Source organism: Bubalus kerabau, chromosome 4, assembly GCF_029407905.1.
Source record: "Bubalus kerabau isolate K-KA32 ecotype Philippines breed swamp buffalo chromosome 4, PCC_UOA_SB_1v2, whole genome shotgun sequence".
Lineage (NCBI taxonomy): Eukaryota > Metazoa > Chordata > Mammalia > Artiodactyla > Bovidae > Bubalus > Bubalus kerabau.
The window spans coordinates 174824524-174846136 of NC_073627.1; the positions used below are offsets into that span (position 1 = coordinate 174824524).

The window sequence follows — 21613 nt, forward strand, 5'->3', positions numbered from 1 at the left end:
GACACTGCAACATTCTGAAACCTGATGATTGAGTGTTTGTTTTCCCGTTGTCTGCATTTCTGCTTAGTCCTCCAACATGAATAATTGTCAAGGTTTTGCTAGGCCAAAGTATATTCCAGGGAAATCGGATCTGCAATTTTGCAGAATTTCACAATGCCTTTTTGCAGTTCTGTGTCAAATTGTTTGTTTAAATCTAGTTTATTTTACCTTCTTGGTCCTGGACATACTATCAGCTGAAATATTTATATCACTGCCTCTTAGGAGTTGTGCATTTCCCTTGTTCTGTGAAAAAATGTGCTGACCTGCTCTATGTATATGAGTAATTGTTTTTATTTTAATTACTTGAGTGCCTGTGGAAGGAGACTGAGTCGTCTGGCCTGTTCTCTTCTTGACCATTTCTTGCTTTCATTCACTACCTTTTACCAAAAAAAGTCTTGTTCTCGTCAACAGCAAAATCTCTGGAGACCATTTGAAGTTGAAATCTCCATGTTAAATCCAGCCTTTTGAAAGGAGGTGTGGGAATCATAAAGATAAACATACCTTACTGCCCAATGCAGAAATCCCGCTCTCCCAGCTAGATTTCAGGATGCTGGAAAAAACAGCCCAAGCACGTTCTTGCCATTGTTCAGATCTTATTTTTGAGAACAGGCCTTCCACAGAAACATACACATGCATTGCTTATTACATGGAGTATTCTGTCCTCCACTCATGCCCTTCTGACCTCATTCATTCACTTGACACAACCATTGAATATCCATGGTGTTTCAGTCAGTGAGCAAACAGGCAAGCCTCCCCTCACAGAGGCCACAGTCTAACTCAGGAAGCAGACAGAGCGGCAGTTAGTACCGTCCTGCGGGTGGAAGCGGGGACTCCACAAGAGGGGGTGCTATATGGTTCTAGAAAGTCATGGAAATTATGCCAAGAGAAGTGATATTCAAGTTAAGGAAAGAGGAATGGGTGGAGGAGGCTAGCACCAGGGAGAAAAAAAGCCTCAGGTTGGAATTGGAATCTCACTTGATGAGAGATTCACATAGAGAGGCAAGGCCCTGCTGCATGCACTCAGCCCTGACTCTCTGTGACCCCACGAACTGCAGCCCACCGGGCTCCTCGGTCCATGGGATTCTCCAAGCAAGAGCACTTGACTGGGTTGTCATTTCCCATGCCCGGGGATCTTCCCAACACAGGGACTGAAACTGTGTCTCTTGTGTCTCCTGAATTGGCAGGATTCTTTACCACTGAGCCACCTGGGAAGTCCCCAGCAAGGTAAGGAGCTGGATGGTATTTTTTAAAAACCTGGTTCCTACAGCAGTATGGTCTGACATATTTGTGTTCATCACCAGCTCCAGCTCTTCAGACTGTTTGATTTTGAGCAGATTACTTAACCTTTCTAAGACTGACTGTCATTATTAGTCATTATTAGATCATAGGGTGTATGTAAAGGTTGAATAAGTTAGAACATGTAAATTGTTTACACACCAGCTGAGACATGGTAAATATGAGGTCATGATAAATGACCTTGATAAACATGAGGTCATGTTATTACCATTGTTATTTTTATTATGTATTTATTTTTTATTTCATCTTCACTTTGCCCTCATTGTCTTTTCCTGTTTTGTTTTGTTTTCGTTATTGTTAATCCCTCGAGTCAAGTGATCTGGGATCAACATCTCCTTTCTGGAAGCCCTGAACCCTGGATCCTCTCTCTGTCCATCTTCTCTCCTTCCTTCTCCATCTTTTTTTTTTCTTTTCTTTTCATTACCCTCTCTCACCTGTAGTTAGCACCCCACCATGGTAAGGCCCCAACAACTGGATAATGGGTAATCTCAAATAATGGAGTCCTGGGTATTATCTGTTCCATGCCAGGACCACATAAAGCACAATTTCTACATAGAGTTCAGTTGGAAATTCACGTTAGCATGCTCCACCATGTATAAGAGGAAATGAGCAGAGCATAAATTATAGGTAAAATGATATTTCTCACTTAGCTGTCAACATTGAAGAGGCATTTCTATTTAACTTTGGTGATGTTTCTCAGTTTCTCTGCATTTCCATATTCACACTGCCATACTTAAAGATTCATCTCTCACCCAAACTAGTGTGGTGTCATCCCCAGTGTGGCCTCTCCCTTTTCTCTTTCAAACTTGCCTATTTCAGTGCAGCTTTCACTGGGATATCAGAACGTTCTTCCTGTAATGTCACCCTGATCACTGTATAATCTTGTGTGGAAACCTTCACAGATGTTCTGTTTTCTGAATAACAAGTCTATTAGGACACCTTTCATTGCAAGGAACAATAACAGACCTATCCAATTAAAAGAATAATGAGAATAGATTACTTCACTTACCAGAAAAATCCAGAGGTGATTTGGGGTTTGGGCACAATTTGAATAGAATTTTAGCTCTGTCTCTCACTTGGTTCTTGTCCAAATGTCAGTTTTGTTCTCTAACTGACTTCTATTATTTAGCAACATGTTTAAAGCAGTCAGAGGTATCCTAAATCCACATCACCATCCCACACAAGTCAAATCAAGGATTTCTTCCTATCACTCCATCTTAAGCTGTGGACCCACCTCTGAAACAATCACTGGCTCTAAAGAGATGTCATAAGCTGATTTCCTTAGATTTGAGTTTAAAGCAACCTCTGAGCTGAATGTTGTAGGAAGGTATGTAGAGTGGCTACAGTCTGTTTAGGGAAATCAGCACCAACCCCTGGCCAAACAGTGTGAACCATGTGGATACAATGAAAGGTTCAGTAGATGCCAGGAAGGCAAGCAGCAAAGCTGCTCCCCATCCCCTGAGGATGTCATTCAAGATGTGTCACTGTCTGGCTTCAATTCACAATTTCAACTTCCCATCATTCCTATTCTTATTTTACTCTTGTCAGACTGAATTTATTGCCCCAAATTTCTATCTATGCTTTTGCTCTAGATTGATTTTCCACGTGGCATGCCAAGCTCCTGCCCTTCTTGGCCACAGAGAACCTAGACCCACCTTGCAAGCTGTCTCCTTATGAATCCTATGGTATCTCCCCCTCCCTGACCCCTTGCTGCCACCGTTCAGCTGGAATGAAGCTAAATTTGTTATCATCCAATTAGGATTCTACCTGCTAGAGTAATTCTTTCCTGAGTAAGTCAGCCTTGCTCTTCTTTATTATCTTCTTCAAGGACCTACTCTCTGTCTTTTGTTTTCTTATCCAAGAAACTCTCAGTCCTTTGCCTTAGGACATTTCTCTATAGGTCAACGTTGTCACCACTTATTAAATACCTAAATCCTACTGAGTTAGAATTTTGAGCTAAAAATTAGGAAAATCTGGATGACTTTTTATAATTCCAAAGGAATGGTCAACTAATTACATGCTAATAACCTACATATTATAACTTAAATACATAAAAACTTGGAAATTTAGAAAACTCGGAAGTGGCCACAGGACTGAAAATGTCAGTTTTCATTCCAATCCCAAAGAAGGGCAATGCCAAATGATGTTCAAGCTACAATTGAGCTCATTGCACATGCTAGCAAGGTAATGCTTAAAATCCTTTAAGCTAGCAGTACATGAACTGAGAACTTCCAAATGTACAAGCTAGATTTAGACAAGGCAGAGGAACCAGAAATGAAATTGCCAACATTTGGTGGATCATAGAGAAAGCAAGGAAATCCAAAAAAAAAAAAAAAAAAATCTACTTCTGCTTTATTGACTACACTATAGCCTTTGAACGTGTGGATCACAACAAACTGGAAAATTCTTAAAGAGATGGGAATACCAGACTACCTTATCTGTCTCCTGAGAAACCTGTATGCAGATCAAGAAGCAACAGTTAGAACTGGACATGGAACAACAGACTGGTTCAAAATTGGGAAAGCTTATGTCAAGGCTGTACATTATCACTCTGCTTATTTAACTTTTATGCAGAGTACATCATGCGAAATGCCAGGCTGGATGAATCCTAAGCTGGAATCAAGATTGCTGGGATAAATATCAAGAACCTCAGATATTCAGATGTTGTTGTTCAGTTTCTCCATCGTGTCCACCTCTCCCCCATGACCTGCAGCACACCATGCTTCCCTGTCCTCCAACATCTTGTTTTCTGATGTGTCAGCTCTTTGGATCAGGTGGCCAAAGTATTGGAGCTTCAGCAACAGTCCTTCCAATGAATACTTGGGGTTAATTTCCTTTTGGACTGACTGATTTGATCTCCTTGCAGTCCAAGGGACTCTCAAGAGTCTTCTCCAGTACCACAGTTCAAAAGCATCAATTCTTTGGTGCTCAGCTTTATTTATGGTCCAACTCTCACATACATACATGACTACTGGAAAAACCATATCTTTGACTAGGTGGACCTTTGTTGGAAAAGTAATGTCTCTGCTTTTTAATATGCTGTCTAGGTTAATCATAGCTTTTCTTCCAAGGAGCAAGCGTCTTATAGTTTCATGGCTGCAGTCACCATCTGCTGTGATTTTGGAGCCTAAGAAAAGAAACTTTGTCACTGTTTCCATTGTTTTCCCATTTATTTGCCATGAAGTGATGGGACCAGATGCCATGATCTTAGTTTTTTGAGATCATGCAGATGACATCATCCTAATGGCAGAAAGCGAAGAACGAAAAAAGTTAATGATGAGAGTGAAAGAGAAGAGTAAAAAAGCTGGCTTAAAACTCAATATTCAAAAAACTAAGGTTATGGCATCTAGTCCCATCACTTCATGTCAAATAGATGGGGGAAGAGTGGAAACAGTGACGGATTTTATTTTCTTGAATTCCAAAATTACTGCAGGCATGAAATTAAAAGATGCTTGCTTCTTGGAAGAAAAGCTATGACAAACCTAGTCAGTGTATTAAAAAGCAGAGACATCATTTTGCCTACGAAAGTCCATCTAGTTAAAGCTATGGTTTTTCCAGTGATCATGCATGGATGTGAGATATAGACCGTAAAGAGGGCTGTGTGCTGAAGAATTGATGCTTTTGAACTGTGGTGTTGGAGAAGGCTCTTGAGAGTCCCTTGGACTGCAAGGTGATCAAATCAGTCAATCCTAAAGGAAATCAACCCTGAATATTCATTGGAAGAACTGAAGCTGAAGCTCCAATACTTTGGCAACCTGATATGGAGAACCAACTCGTTGGAAAAGACCCTGATGCTGGGAAAGATTGAGGGCAGGAGGAGAAGAGACGACAGAGGATGAGATGGCTGGATGGCATCACTGACTCAATGGACATGAGTTTGAACAAGCTCCAGGTGATGGTGAAGGACAGGGAATCCTGGTGTACTGCAGTCCATGGTGGTGTAAGGAGTCAGACATGACTAGATGGCTAAAGAATAACAACATAAAAACTAATGAATGCAGATTACAGAAATTTCAATTCACCATAGATGTGAAGTATCAGTATTTTTCTCTCATTTGCAAGTAAGTCTTGTTCTGTGCAACACCTGTATTTCTGAGAATCCATTTGTAAATCAAATATCAGTCTCATTTACATACATTTTAATTATAGAAATGAACTGTATGAGTTCCTTTTCAATTTTTAGTCACTTCTAATATTTTAGCTCCTTGTCAACTCATTAATAAATTAGTCAATACATACAGAATGTCCGTGACTTAACCACTCAAACCACTCAAGGTGGTTTGACTCAAGACTTTTTGGCTTTAGAATGGTGTAAAAGTGGCATGTATTCAGTAGAAACTGTACTTGGAATTTTAAATTTGACCTTTTCCTAGGCTTAGGAATATGTTCTCTTGTGATTTGGGCAGTGGCAGTAGCCACGCCTCTCAGTCAGCCACCGGATCATGAGAATGAACAACCAATATCACCATTCTGGACCTGTACAATCATTCTGCTTTTCACTTTCAGGGCAGCATTTGAAAAATTACATGAGATTCAACACTTTCTTATGAAACAGACATTTTGTTAGATAATTTCTGCCAACTGTAGGCTAACATATGTGTTCTGAACACATTTAAGATAGGTTAGTTTAACTTTTGATATTTAGTAGATTGTGTGTACTAAACGCATTTTGACTTAAATATTTTCAACTTATGATAGGTTTACTAGGATGTAATCACATCCTAAGTCGAGGGAGATGTGTATTTAACTGAATTTTTTAAAGGTATATTTTAGCTAGGCAAAAATACCTTTAGGTTTATGGGTAATAATGACTGATTCATTAGTTTTCAAAGTTCAAGCTTTGACTACAATGCATTTTTATCAGTGTTGGACACTAGTATTTTGATTTCCTTTCAGGATAAATAAAGATATAAATAAGGTGACACGAAGGCATTGTGAGACAAAATTATGTTAAAATGTCAATTCCAATTGTGAAGTAAGGACATTTGAAGATCTCTTATAATTACCTTTTATGTCAATTCCAAACATTAGACATAAGTGACTGTGAAGACCTTTAATCAGGCTTTTAAAGATGTGAGAATTTATTTGGCTTCTAATATCTTTCCTTTTTTGGACTACATTATTTTTCAGGCAGTATCAATGTCACATGTAATCCTGAGAAGCAATTAAGTATATAAAATCTGATTCACAGAGATCAGTATAACATTGGGCTGAAAGTGCGAGACTGTGGGGGAAGAACATACTTTCATCAAGTGATGGAGATGTAGAAGGACATGGAGTCAATTTGAAGAAGTTTCCAGTGACCAAATCTGGTATGACTCAGGCAGCAAAAGAGTGAATGAATGAATGAGTGAGTTGATAAATAAATGGAGAAAAGGGGCCTTGCTTCCTTATGGTAGAATTCATTAGTTTTCTATTGCCACTGTAAAAAGAATTAAAATTTTAAAAGATTATAATGCAAAAAATTAGTTTAAAATTTAAAAAATGTTTAATTCTAGAGGTCGGAAGTCTGAAATGGGTTTCAGTGGGCTAACACCGAGTTGTTGACAAGAATGCATTCCTTTACATGGGCTCTGTGGGACGATATTTTCTTGTCTTTTCCATGTTCCACAGACTTCCAGCATCCTTTGGGGGACTACCACTTTCCCTCACTCTGAATATCATTAAAGTCAAAAATGGCTAGTAGAATCTTTCTCACACTACATCATCCTGACGCTAAACTCCTGCCTCCCATTCAAAGGACCTATTTGATTACATTGGACCAACTATAGATAATTCAGGATAATATTATTTTAAAATCAGCTGATTAGCAACTATAATTCTATCTACACTCTTATTTCTTCCTTTTCATGTAACATTATAACTTACAGGGTCTGGAGTTTAGTATGTAAGTGTCTTTGAGGGACAGAGTTACTATTCTCTAAATCTTATAGAATTACACTTAATAAATGTAAAAGGAATGACATAAATAGAAAATTACCTTTTGGCAAAATCTGTTGTAATAATTACTGTGTGCATCCATGGATACTAAAGTTAGGGGATGATGAGAAACAGAACTTGTGAATAGTTTCAAAGTTGCTCCTCACATGACACTTAATAGTTGCAAATGGAGTAACTTTCCATGCATAAACATGACAGATACCACCATAATCTATATATGTATAATTGGAGTTCCCAAAGGCAAGGAGAAAGAACAGAAAATGTATTTGAAGAAATGATGACTGAACTTTATCCACACTTGATGAGAACTATAAACCCACATATCTGGGAAGGACAACAAAACCCTAGCAGAAGAAATATGAAGAAAACTACACCAAAGCATATCATCAAATTTCTTAAACCAGTGTTAAAGAAATCTTAGGAGGGAAAGAAAAAAAAAAAACATTTTGCACAGAGTGTCAAAGACTAGTATACCACTGACAGTTTCTTAGGAAAAGTAAAACTCAGAACACAGCAAAGTAACATTATTAAGTACTGAACAAGGACAGGAAAAAAAGGTCAGTGTTCAATCAGGAATTTTATAATCAACAAAAATATTTAAAATTTTAAAGCAAAATTAAACATTTTACAAAAGAAAGCTGAAATTGTTTATCTGTAGTCAATTACCTCTAAAAGTAATGTCTTTAAAAATACTTTAAGAAGACAGAAAATAATACCAAAGGGAAATTTGCCTCTATACAAAGGAATAGATGGCATTGGAGGTGGTAGATATAAGTGTAACAATAAATATTTGTATACTATTTAATTAAATTTGGGGGCTCCCCTGGTGACTCAGATGGTAAAGAATCTGCCTGCAATGTGGGAGACTTGGGTTTGATTCCTGGGTTGGAAAGATCTCCTGGAGAAGGGAATAGCTACCCACTCTAGTATACTTGCCTGGAGAATCCCATGGACAGAGGAGCCTGGCCGGCTACAGTCCATAGAGTCACAGAGTCAGACATGACCGAGCGACTAACACTAACTCATGAAATTTAATTAAAATATTCAGCATAATTAAATGACTTTGATTTCCCACAAGAAGAAGCAACAGTGATCATGTTGAGCTTACTCCATTAAAACTAAAAGCAAGCAAAATTATGAACCGATGGTTTTGAAGACATCAGGTAATGAAGGACAGTGGCCCTTCAGAGACAGGAAGCAAATAATGTAAACTGTATAGATGTGACAGCTTGCTGCCTTGAGAGAGTTTCCAGACCTAGCAAAAAGAAAATGGAACACAATCTGAGCCAAGAAGACTCCCTGAGTTGAGATGGAACTCAGAATCCTGGAAGACCAAGGGGCTTAGAATTTCCAATAACAGAAGAATTGTCTGCATAGAGAGCGCTCTAAACATATGCAAACCATGTGGGTGCGTGCTCATTCCCGTCCTACTCTTTGTGACCCCATGGATTGTAGCCCACCAGACTCCTCTGTCCATGAAATTTTCCAGGCAAAGAATACTGAAGTGGATTGCCATTTCCTTCTCCAGAGGATCTTCCTGACCCAGGGATCATACCCTGAGTCTCCTTCATTGACAGTCAGGTTCTTTACTATATGCAGAGGATGCCCTTCAAGTTTTTTAGCTCATTGTTCTTAGGATGTTAATTCTTCCAAAACTAACCTATAGATGCAAAGCAATACATAAAACACTAGCATCATTTTTTTTTTAAGAAATTAAACTGCTTCTAAAATTGAAAGGAAAATGCAAAAAACCTAGAATAGCTAAATTAAGAAGTGTGGAGGATGAACACAGCTTGATATTAAGACTTTTTATGAAGTTGGCATTTTTTCAGAAGGCAAGTGTTTCTGATGCTTTGCCTCAGAGCTCACTTCTTTTGAGTTCATGGGAGCCAAATCCATGGAGACATCTGTTTCCCTTCATGGGCCTCCTCAGTAGCACTTTTCTGCCACAGAGTTGCAGTCCATGTTTCCAAATACACATAACCTTGTTCTAGTACTGCCTGTTCTCAAATTGTACTTTTCTCTCTTTTTTTTCATTCATGGTCTAAAAAACCATTGATTGTAGATACCTTTGATGAAAAAATTTGTAAACATCTTCTATGTTAAGTAGATGGATAATAGGTAAAAAGATCAATACATACATAGATACTAGATCTAGCTATCTTGGGATAATTGCAGATAGTTGTTTGGGGAAAAAAAATCATCATTTCTTTGAGCTGGTAAGGAGTCTAGAAGTCATGATCATCAGTAATCTGGAGAGCAAGTCTTCTGTTGAATATATAATATTCACATAGTAGCTCAAGATTTCTGTAATTATTTCCTATAAAAATTGGAAATGTGAGATTGTTGATTTTTAAAAAAAAATTATATACGATGATATGATTACTTTGTATTTCTTATACCATATTTTCATTCCTTGAATTATCATCCAAGCATATCCTTGCTTCCGTACATTACCATAATTCAAATTTATCCCAGTAATGGACACCAACAGAAATTCTAAGATAATCTTCTTGATGGACAAAAAATTAATTTAGTTCAGTTCTATAAACTTTTTTGAAGCCCTATTGTATTTTCAGTCCCATGTTGCTGCTGCTGCTGCTAAGTCCCTTCAGTCGTGTCTGACTCTGCGCAACCCCATAGACGGCAGCCCACCAAGCTTCCCCGTCCCTGAGATTCTCCAGGTAAGAACACTGGAATGGGTTGCCATTTCCTTCTCCAATGCATGAAAGTGAAAAGTGAAAGGGAAGTCGCTCAGTCGTGTCTGACTCTTAGCGACCCCATGGACTACAGCCTACCAGGGTCCTCCATCCATGGGATTTTCCAGGCAAGAGTACTGGAGTGGGGTGCCATTGCCTTCTCCGAGTCCCATGTTACAAACATAAATAGCAGTGATTTCTCTCCACAAAAAAACGAAACAATGAAAAGAAAAGGTGAATGTTAATTTTCTTTGCAATTCTCCAGCCTTCGAATGTAAGTTCATATTGCTTTTCAATCTCAGGAGGGAATATTGAGAACCAAAATGAAATGAGGTGTGAATGGGTGATCTTTTCTGGGACAAACGCTGTATAATCTAGGATAAAAAACATTGGTTTGGAAAAGACAGTTCTGGGTTTGAATCTTAGCTCCAGACTTTCTCACTGTCCAATTTTGCCAATCCTCTTACACTTTCTTGGCCTCTCTTCTAACATCTCCAAGATGAGAGAACAATTATACCTATCTACAGGGGTGCTATGAAGATACAACTAGATAACTGATATCAATATTAAGCTCCCAGTCCAGGGCAGGACAGCCTGGTCAGTGCTCAGTGCAACAAATCCCCTTCCTCTAGAATGGAACAAGGGAACTGTCTGAGAGGCTGCTGATCATCAAGAGAAGGGAGAAGGCTGTCAGCAGTGGAACATAACAATTTATAAATTTCTTATTTCACAACAAGCTCTGGGACATCCATCGTCCATGGAAATAAACAAACTCGGAGACTGGGGCCTGTTCCCAGCTGCAGAGTCCAATGCAAATGCACCTGAATGACTAACGTGTGTCGCAAATGACTCACCAACCCCTGACTGCAGGCTGGGTCCATCTGCTTAGCAGGGCCAGCCGCCCCACCCGAAGGGGCCCATGAGAACTTCTACAGACCATCTCCTGGAAAGAGGAAACTTTGCTTGCTCTCAAGGTGTGTCTCAAGTCCCCATTCCAATCATTTAGCAGACTTTGTTAAAGCAGCAGGCAACTTTCCCCAAATGTCTTTAGAGCGCCTCAAGTTCTAGTCCCTCTTTTAGCAAAATTGATTTCAGGGAGGGGAGGTGTGACTTCTCCAAGGGCTCACAGACAAACATTTAGATCCCTTTTTCTTTAATCTGACACATATCTACTTTGCAATATGCTAATCTCAGTAAGGGTTTCCCTGGTGGCTCAAACACTAAAGAATCTGTCTGCAATGCAGGAGACCTGGGTTTGATTCTTGGGTTGGGAAGATCCCCTGGAGAAGGGAATGGCTCCCCACTTCAATATTCTTGCCTGGAGAATCACATATTCAGTAAAGCATTCACTGACATTTTTTCTTTGAGAGTTAAAGGATGAGAATGCAATGAAAGTGATGGTAAGCATGCCCCAAATTCCTTTGAGAACCACCCGGTACCTTCACATGCTGAGACATGTGTCTGGATTCCTGGACTCATGCAGTCTGATCCTTGGTTGCTAAACTATCCACACATGGCTTTTCTCTCTTCATCTGCTGTGATCTTTTGAGGCCTTCTTTGCAAGAATCCAGACAATGATGCAAACACATACTTCCATCCACTCACTTCTCTTAGCAGATAATGCCAATCCCTGAGTCTGGCCCTTGCTATTACTGAGTCTGGAAGTTATCTAAAATGTTGTCTCAATACAATTGTGAGAGGACATTTCCAAATCGTAGGGGACATTTCCAAAGCCACTCACTGTACTATCACTGAAAAATAAGCCTTCATCACACAAGGTTCTCCTTCAAAGTAAACTTACAAAGCTGATTCTGGTATAACACTGCATCTAGGGCTTTGGCACATAGTAATTACTCAGCAATTATTTGTTGAATGAAAGACTGAAACGATCAGATAAAGGTAGTGTTAGATCCACTTTCCCAGGTAACAGTTACTTTTATAGAAGATATCAGATATAAAAGGGACATTACCGATCACAGGGAACATCAGATTCAGAGAGAAGGGTGAACAAGGGTTTCATTGGTGACTGTAAATAAACATAGACTTTTCAGTGAAAGGAAAATTAAAATGTCAGATATTTGAGCAGGGGTGGGGATCCCATAAAAACTTGTCTCTACCTACTTGTCCATAAAATCAACATGCTTTTTATGGGTTTTTCATAGTGAATAACTCTCAGAACAGTTTCTAAAATGAAAGCCTGTGCACACCCACACTTAGGACCTTACACATAGGATAGTTTTCTCTGTAATGAAGAAAATACTGGGCAACGAAGTCGTCCACTCTGTTTTGTTCCTTTCAGAAGACTTTGAACTCTATATGTTTATTATACTGTAATATGCTTGTAAAATCTTGGCTTGTGTGGCAGTGAGTGGAATTGGCTGTATCTTTCACATTGAGGTGAGTACAGAATTCATGGTGTTCAGAAAAAAAATGAGTGGGGGTAGAAATAGGATTTTGGGGAAATGATGCTGCTCCTTCTTTAATACAAGGATACTTATTGTCAAGTGTGGTCAAAAGCCAATGACTCATCTTTATAACAAAACTTGCTAAGGAATCCCAGCTGAGTCAAAGGTACACTGAAGATCTATGGCAATAACTGTCTGGGTTTTCCATTAGAGAGCCTTTCCACAAATGGTTGCACTGTTTTTGTTGTTTTTAAATTAATTCTACTTAGAGAATTTTATCCTGAATTTTTAAAGAAGAGCAAAGAAAACATTTAGGTAGAAGAGCAATGATAGAAATGAACTAACCAGTTTTTATTGGAATGGTTCAGCACAGGAAAAGGGAGTGAGCCCTGGTGCCACAAGGAGCACCAAGTTTTAGAAGGTTGGCAACTTGGGCTCAGCTCGCTGTTTTGGTAAGTCCCTCCTCTCAAAGGACCTCACTTGTTCTATCACTTGTAGAAATGAGGGGATTTTGTATGCTGTTAGGAAACTTCCTTTGGCAGTATCTCCTACAGCTGATTATACGTATACCCTGCTGCTACTGCTGCTGCTAAGTCGCTTCAGTCGTGTCCGACTCTGTGAGACCCCATAGACGGCAGCCCACAAGGCTCCGCCGTCCCTGGGATTCTCCAGGCCAGAACACTGGAGTGGGTTTCCATCTCCTTCTCCAATGCATGAAAGTGAAAAGTGAAAGGGAAGTCGCTCAGTCGTGTCCATAAACCCTATGATCCAGCAATTCCACTGCTAAGTGTGTACCAACAGAAAAAAGTGAGCATATACACCAAAAGATTCGAACGGGAAAGTTCATAGAAGCATGACTTGTGATAATACAACTTGGAAGAGCCCAAGTGTCCATCAACCCTAAAATGTGTTATAAAGTAGAATATTATATAGTGATGAAAAAGAACATGCAAAGCCATGGAAATATTGAGCAAGTGAGCCAGGCATGAAAGGTTTCATGCTATGGAATGCCATTCATGTACGGTTCAAGAATAGGCACATCTAATTCACAGTGAGAAGAGTGGTTTGGGATTGGACAGATCTGGATTGAAATTTTGTATTGGAAAATTAAAATTAATAGCTGCGGTGATTTGGACATGTTGGATTACCTCTCAAAATCTCAGTTTCCCCATCTGGCATAAAAAACATTTAACACAATGTCTTTCATATTAAAAAAAAAATTCACAGAAAATAGTGGCCCTTGTTAGTAGTATTCCAAACTCAGACATCCAGGGTTCCTGTGAGGTGTGTTATTTTAAGATTAGATGGGTATTCTTAAATCTATTGCTCTAAGTCTCCATCATGTCCTCTGTCACATACATTTTGATTCTTTCCTCTTTTCCTCTCCCCAACCTCCTTGCTTTTCTTTGTTGCCCTTTCCTCACAGTGCTCCCATGTTGCCTGCTTTTTATTGTAGCTCTCTAAGACCTCACCCTACCCCGCACTGACACAGTTCCTTCTAAAGCTCTTTCAAGACAAAAAAGAAGCGGCTCATCTCCACATCCTCTCCAGCATTTATTGTTCGTAGATTTTTTGATAATGGCCCTTCTGACTCCTGTAAGGCAATACCTCACTGCACTTTTGATTTGCATTTCTCTAATAATTAGTGATGTTGAGCATCTTTTCGTGAGCCTGTTGGCCATCTGTATGTCTTCTTTGGAAATATGTCTATTGAGTTCTTCCACCCTCTTTTTTTGATTGGATTGTTTGTTTGTTTTTATTTTGAGCTCCACAGACTGTTTATGTATTTTGGAGATTAATCCTTTGTCCATTGCTTCATATGCAAATATTTTCTCTCATTCTGAGGATTGCTTTGCATCTCGTTTATAGTTTTCTGTGCTGTACAAAGTCAAAGAGAAAAACAAATATTGTATATTAACGTATATACGTGGAATCTAAAAACATGGCACAGGTGAACCTATTTCCCGGGCAGGAATAGAAATGCAGATGGAGAGATTGGACATGTGGACATGGGAGTGAGGGAAGGATGGGCAAACTGGGAGATTCGGTTTGGTATAAATACACTACCATGTGTAAAATAGCTGGTGGGAACCTGCTATATAGCGCAGGGAGCTCAGCTCCTTGCTCTGTTGTACAGCAGAAACTAACAACGTTGTAAAGCGATTATATCCCAATTTTTTTAAAGTGGCTAAAATATTCTCTTTGTGTTTCACTCCATATATTACTCTCCTGCTTTCCATGTGCATGGACATTAGTATGTGCATATTACAGTCCCATGTAGATTCATTGCTGGATTCAAGGCACAAATATGTCATGATACAAATGTTTCATAGCATGTAAAGAAAGGTAATAGAATCCTAAGGCTCATTTGACATATTATACTTGGACTGAAGTTGAAGTCCTATGAATCATTCGCTCTTCAGTTGCCTACTGCCTTGACCAGAATAGACCAAGTCTCCTAAATAAGTGTTGTTGTTGTTTTTATTTTCCTATTGGCCATGGACACTGCCCTTCCATTTCCCCCTTGCAATAATTTACTGCATTTTCTGTTTAGCAATCTTTTTAAAAGGTATAAGCCATATCCTATATCTTCTTCATTTAAATCCCTCCAACAAAGCCCAATGGAATTGGAGGAAAACCTATGACCTCACCATAACCTACCTTTTCAGTACTAACCTTTTTTCATCTTCTCCCTTTGTTGCAACACTCGTATTTCTGTATCTCACATACATTATGCTTACATCCAACTCAGGGATTTTGTATATGTTAAGGCTCCATTAGAAAATTCATCTCCCAGATTTCACAGCTAGCTCCTTGTAATGAGCTAGCTGTGAAATCTGGGAGATGAATTTCCTTGTAATGGTTCAAGACGAAGTATCAACTACCAAGAGAGCTTTGCCCAAGACCCCTCACTAAAACAACATTTACCCCATCCCAGATGACTACCACATCAACTTATTATACTTTCTTTATAGCAGTTTTCACTAACCTCATTTACCTGCCTTTTTTGTTGTGTTTACATGGTTATTGGTGTGAACGCTGCACTGGGGGCCGTTGATGCGGTTTATAGGCGATGCCAGCGGCAGTGGTGCTACAGGGAGTAGCTCTGCAGCAATGGTCTTTCTGTGGTCTAGGTTTTCATTGCTCCTACTCATGGTTGAATTCAGTAACGCCCCGATCCAGGCAGAAGAACCCATGTGGAAAATGAAAGCCTCAGACATCTTCCTCTCCTAGTCTCTGACTCCAACATGATCACATTCGCTGGCTTCCACACACTGGGTCAAGCCATTTCCCAGGCTCGATTTGAAAATGAGAACTTCACAAATTTCTCCCTCTTATTTGCAGACTTTAGTATGATCTGAGCACAGGATTCTCTAAAAAGGAAGAACATTCTCAGCAAATTTCTAGAATATTAACATGAACATGAATCACTGAATTCTAGCCACTTAACTTCTCCCTTGCATTGCACATCTTGGATAAAATAAAAACACCTTTTCAGCATTTTGTATTTGTTTGGCTTGTTTGCTTGTATTCTAATCCTGAGGAACCTAAGTACTCCCGAAAGCACTGAGAGATGACCGTTCTCTGCCTGCTATGTGCTGTAGGAAATAGAAGCCCCAGGCATGCTTAATAAATACATGCACCCCCAAAATTTGAAGTTCTTTTACAACATTACAGTGCCCTGTTTATTGAATATTTACTCTAAGGCAGAGACTGCATATGTTCATTTCTCCAGACCCTATTCCCTTCCTTAAAAGAATACATGGGTTTAGAAAAAACATATTGGCATTGAGATGTAGTATAAATATTTTGGAGTTTGATCTGCACTCAAGTCTTGGTTTAACTCATTATTGTTCAGTTGCTAAGTCATGTCCAACTCTTTGCAACTGCATGGACTGCAGCACCTCAGGCTTCCTTGTCCTTCACCATCTCCTAGTGTTTGCTCAAACTCATGCCCTTTGAGTCAGTGATGCCATTCCATCCATCTCATCCTCTGTCATCCCCTTCTGCTCCTGCCCTCAATCTTCCCCAGCATCTGGATCTTTTCCTGTGAGTTAGCTCTTTGCATCAGGTAGCCAAAGTATTGGAGCTTCAGCTTCAGCATCAGTCCTTCCAATGAATATTCAGGGTTGATTTCCTTTAGGATTTTCTGGTTTGATCTTGCAGTCCAAGGGACTCTCAAGAGTCTTCTCCAGCAACACAATTCAAAAGCATCAATTCTTTGGGGCTCAGCCTTCTTTATTGTCCAACTCTAACATTTGTACATGACTACTGGAAAAACCACAGCTTTGACCATATGAACATTTGATGGCAAAGTAGTGTCTCTGCTTTTTAATATACTTTCTGAGCCGAAATTTCCTCAATAGTTCTGTGAGACACATAATACCTAATTTGCTTTTTGTTCAGTTATTGAATGATGTAAATGAGTTTATTAAATCATTGGGAATTAATAACTGTCAACTCTCTTCATCAGCCACAAGATTCCACAAAACTGTCCTTTACTTGGAGTGGAGTCAAATGAAGAATATAGGTCTTTCTGTTGCCCCTTGAAGAACGCAGTTGCCCTATACGGGTAATTGAAATTTTTCTGCTATCAGTCTGGACAGTATTAATCTCAGCTGAATGAAATCTTTGTGTATATATGCACTCACTGAGGAGTAGGATAGTTCATACACAATTGTGCAAATATGGCTGTATGTTTTTCTCCAGACCTAACCACAACAGGAAAGGAGATTAATCAGTGTGGACATCTTTAGCAAATGGAGCATTTCATTCTGTTTTTCCTGAGAATATAAGAATTAGTGTCTAATGCTGAGTCTCAGTTCAGCTGTGTGAGTGGGGTCAAGATAAGCATTGACTGAATTAACTCTGTTCTGTTTCAAATAATTATCCCCAAGAGAATCTAAACAGTGAAGCATAGCTGGGGTGGTGGAGGTAAGCATGATCAAAAGGAAGTACATATTATTCCCTGGTAAATATTGACAAGATAATATTACCGTCCAAGGTAAGAGAAACCCAAGTAAGATGGTAGGTGTTGCAAGAGAGCATCAGAGGGCAGACACACTGAAACCATACTCACAGAAAACTAGTCAATCTAATCACACTAGGACTACAGCCTTGTCTAACTCAATGAAACTAAGCCAGGCCGTGTGGGGCCACTCAAGACAGGCGGGTCATGGTGGAGAGGTCTGACAGAATGTGGTCCACTGGAGAAGGGAATGGCATACCACTTCAGTATTCTTGCCTTGAGAACCCCATGAACAGTATGAAAAGGCAAAATGATAGGATACTGAAAGAGGAACTCCCCAGGTCAGTAGGTACCCAATATGCTGCTGGAGATCAGTGGAGAAATAACTCCAGAAAGAATGAAGGGATGGAGCCAAAGCAAAAACAATACCCAATTGTGGATGTGACTGGTGATAGAAGCAAGGTCCAATGTGGTAAAGAGCAATACTGCATAGGAACCTGGAATGTCAGGTTCATGAATCAAGCCAAATTGGAAGTGGTCAAACAAGAGATGGCAAGAGTGAACATCGACATTCTAGAAATCAGCAAACTAAAATGGACTGGAATGGGTGAATTTAACTCAGATGACCATTGTATCTATTACTGAGGGCAGGAATCCCTTAGAAGAAACGGAGTAGCCATCATGGTCAACAAAAGAGTTCAAAATGCAGTACTTGGATGCAATCTCAAAAACGACAGAATGATCTCTGTTTGTTTCCAAGGCAAACCATTCAGTATCACAGTAATCTAAGTCTATGCCCCAACCAGTAATGCTGAAGAAGCTGAACGGTTCTATGAAGACCTACAAGACCTTTTAGAACTAACACCCAAAAAAGATGTCTTTCTCATTATAGGGGACTGGAATGCAAAAGTAGGAAGTCAAGAAACACCTGGAGTAACAGGCAAATTTGACCTTGGAATACAGAATGAAGCAAAGCAAAAACTAATAGAGTTTTGCCAAGAAAATGCACTCAACAACACAAGAGAAGACTCTATACATGGACATCACCAGATGGTCAACACTGAAATCAGCTTGATTATATTCTTTGCAGCCAAAGATGGAGAAGCTCTATACGGTCAACAAAAATGAGACCAAGAGCTGACTGTGGCTCAGTTCATGAACTCCTTACTGCCAAATTCAGGCTTAAATTGAAGAAAGTAGGGAAAACCACTAGACCATTCAGGTACGACCTAAATCAAATCCCTTATGATTATACAGTGGAAGTGAGAAATAGATTTAAGGGACTAGATCTGATAGATAGAGTGCCTGATGGACTATGGACTGAGGTTCATGACATTGTACAGGAGACAAGGATTAAGACCATCCCCATGGAAAAGAAATGCAAAAAAGCAAAATGGCTGTCTGGGGAGGCCTTACAAATAGCTGTGAAAAGAAGAGAAGCAAAAAGCAAAGGAGAAAAGGAAAGATATAGGCATCTGAATGCAGAGTTCCAAAGAATAGCAAGAAGAGATAAGAAAGCCTTCCTCAGCGACCAATGCAAAGAAATAGAGGAAAACAACAAAATGGGAAAGACTAGAGATCTCTTCAAGAACATTAGAGATACCAAGGGAACATTTCATGCAAAGATGGGCTCAATGAAGGACAGAAATTGTATAGACCTAACAGAAGCAGAAGATATAAGAAGAGGTGACAAGAATACATAGAAGAACTGTACAAAAAAGATCTTCATGACCCAGATAATCATGATGGTGTGATCACTGACCTAGAGCCAGACATCCTGGAATGTGAAGTCAAGTGGGCCTTGGAAAGCATCACTACAAATAAAGCTAGTGGAGGTGATGGAGTTCCAGTTGAGCTCTTTCAAATCCTGAAAGATGATGCTGTGAAAGTGCTGCACTCAATATGCCAGCAAATTTGGAAAACTCAGCAGTGGCCACAGGACTGGAAAACGTCTGTTTTCATTCCAATCCCAAAGAACGGCAATACCAAAGAATGCTCAAACTACCGCACAATTGTACTCATCTCACACGCTAGTAAAGTAATGCTCAAAATTCTCCAAGCCAGGCTTCAGCAATACGTGAACCGTGAACTTCCAGATGTTCAAGCTGGTTTTAGAAAAGGCAGAGGAACCAGAAATCAAATCGCCAACATCCGCTGGATCATGGAAAAAGCAAGAGAGTTCCAGAAAAACATCTATTTCGGCTTTATTGACTCTGCCAAAGCCTTTGGCTGTGTGGATTTAAACTGTGGACAATTCTGAAAGAGATGGGCATACCAGACCACCTGACCTGCCTCTTGAGAAATCTGTATGCAGGTCAGGAAGCAACAGTTAGAACTGGACATGGAACAACAGACTGGTTCCAAATATGAAAAGAAGTACATCAAGGCTGTGTATTGTCACCCTGTTTATTTAACTTCTATGCAGAGTACATCATGAGAAACACTGGGCTGGAAGAAGCACAAGCTGGAATCAAGATTGCCAGGAGAAATATCAATAACCTCAGATATGCAGATGACACCACCCTTATGGCAGAAAGTGAAGAGGAACAAAAAGCCTCTTGATGAAGGTGAAAGAGGAGAGTGAAAAAGTTGGCCTAAAACTCAACATTCAGAAAACGAAGATCATGGCATCTGGTCCTGTTGCTTCATAGGAAATAGATGGGGAAACAGTGGAAACAGTGTCAGACTTTATTTTGGGGGCTCCAAAATCACCGCAGATGGTGACTGCAGCCATGAAATTAAAAGACGCCTACTCCTTGGAAGGAAAGGTATGACCAACCTAGATAGCATATTGAAAAGCAGAGACATTACTTTGCCAACAAAGGTTCGTCTAGTCAAGGCTATGGTTTTTCCAGTGGTCATGTATGGATGTGAGAGTTGGACTGTGAAGAAGGCTGAGCGCCGAAGAATTGATGCTTTTGAACTGTAGTGTTGGAGAAGATTCTTGAGAGTCCCTTGGACTGCAAGGAAATCCAACCAGTCCATTCTGAAGGAGATCAGCCCTGGGATTTCTTTGGAAGGAATGATGCTGATGCTGAAACTCCAGTACTTTGGCCACCTCATGCGAAGAGTTGACTCATTGGAAAAGCCTCTGATGCTGGGAGTGATTGGGGGCAGGAGGAGAAGGGGACGACAGAGGATGAGATGGCTGGATGGCATCACTGACTCGACGGACTTGAGTCTGGGTGAACTCCAGGAGTTTGTGATGGACAGGGACGCCTGGCGTGCTGCGGTTCATGGGGTCACAAAGAGTTGGACACGACTGAGTGAGTGAACTGAACTGAACTACTGACAGAAATACCCAGTCTATGCTGTCAAAATCAGCCCCCTAGGCTACTATACTCTTTTATCTCTTAAATTTCAATAGAAGAATGAATCCTGCCCTTTATGTAGATGTAGAAGAGGTAAAAGATCCCCTAGAGCTCTGAATTTCTTAATCATTGATTAGCTACAGTTAGAGAAGGAGGGGCCATTTATATCCATATCTCAATGTATAGTTATATAGGTTATACCCAAATGTACATTTCTTATGTGTGATATCTCATAAATATTATAAGTAATATCCAAACTATTGGGTGACTGATGATGCGTATGTTATTTTATTTCTGTGAGCCAAAGTTTTCTTATTTGCACAATGGGAATGAATTATATGAAAGTTGTAATTTAAGAGTAAAATACCCTAAAAATTTAAAAGAATATCTTCATAGCTATTTTTTCTATCAAAGTCAGACTCATTTATTTAGATAATAATTTTATTTAATTTTTATTGTGTATTGGAGTATAGCTAGTTGTCAGTGTTAGGTTAGTTTCAGGAGTATAGCAGTATGATTCAGTTGTACATTTGTTTCTATTCTTTTTCAAATTCTTTTCCCATTTAAGTTATTGCAGAGTTCCCTGTGCTATACAGTAGGTCCTTATTCATTATCTATTTTAAATATAGCCATGAGTACATGTCAATCTCACACTCCCAATCTATCCTCCCTGACTCCAGCTCTCTTCTCCTGGTAACCATTAGTTCATTTTCTAAGTCAGTGAGTCTGTTTCTGTTTTCAAAATAAGTTAATTTATATCCATTTTAGATACATATAAGTGATATCATATATTTGCCTTTCTCCATCTGACTTACTTCACTTAGTATGATAATCTCCAGGCCATCCATGTTGGTACAAATGACACTATTTCATTCTTTTTAATGGCTAAGTAATATTCCATTGCATATGTGTATCGTATCTTTTTTATCCATGCATGTATTGAGGAAGATTTAG

General features: G+C 39.5%; 2 long non-coding RNA genes across 9 annotated transcripts in view; one reads left to right on the forward strand and one right to left on the reverse strand.

The window, feature by feature from the left end:
* Positions 1–2492, reverse strand: part of LOC129650700 (uncharacterized) — a 33519-nt gene extending 31027 nt beyond the window's left edge. Inside the window, exon 1 of the long non-coding RNA XR_008713941.1 lies at positions 2345–2492. This is a non-coding gene — a long non-coding RNA (uncharacterized LOC129650700). The remainder of the gene's footprint in view (positions 1–2344) is intronic.
* Positions 1–21613, forward strand: part of LOC129650701 (uncharacterized) — a 56119-nt gene that overhangs the window by 19608 nt on the left and 14898 nt on the right. For 4 of the 8 annotated variants that reach the window (XR_008713949.1, XR_008713948.1, XR_008713945.1 and 1 more), the window contains 3 exons: positions 2928–3125; positions 6466–6647; positions 9855–9959. This is a non-coding gene — a long non-coding RNA (uncharacterized LOC129650701). Of the gene's footprint in view, positions 1–1223; positions 1264–2927; positions 3126–6465; positions 6686–9854; positions 9960–21613 lie in introns of all 8 variants that reach the window. The other 4 variants (XR_008713947.1, XR_008713952.1, XR_008713953.1 and 1 more) reach the window with 4 other exon arrangements.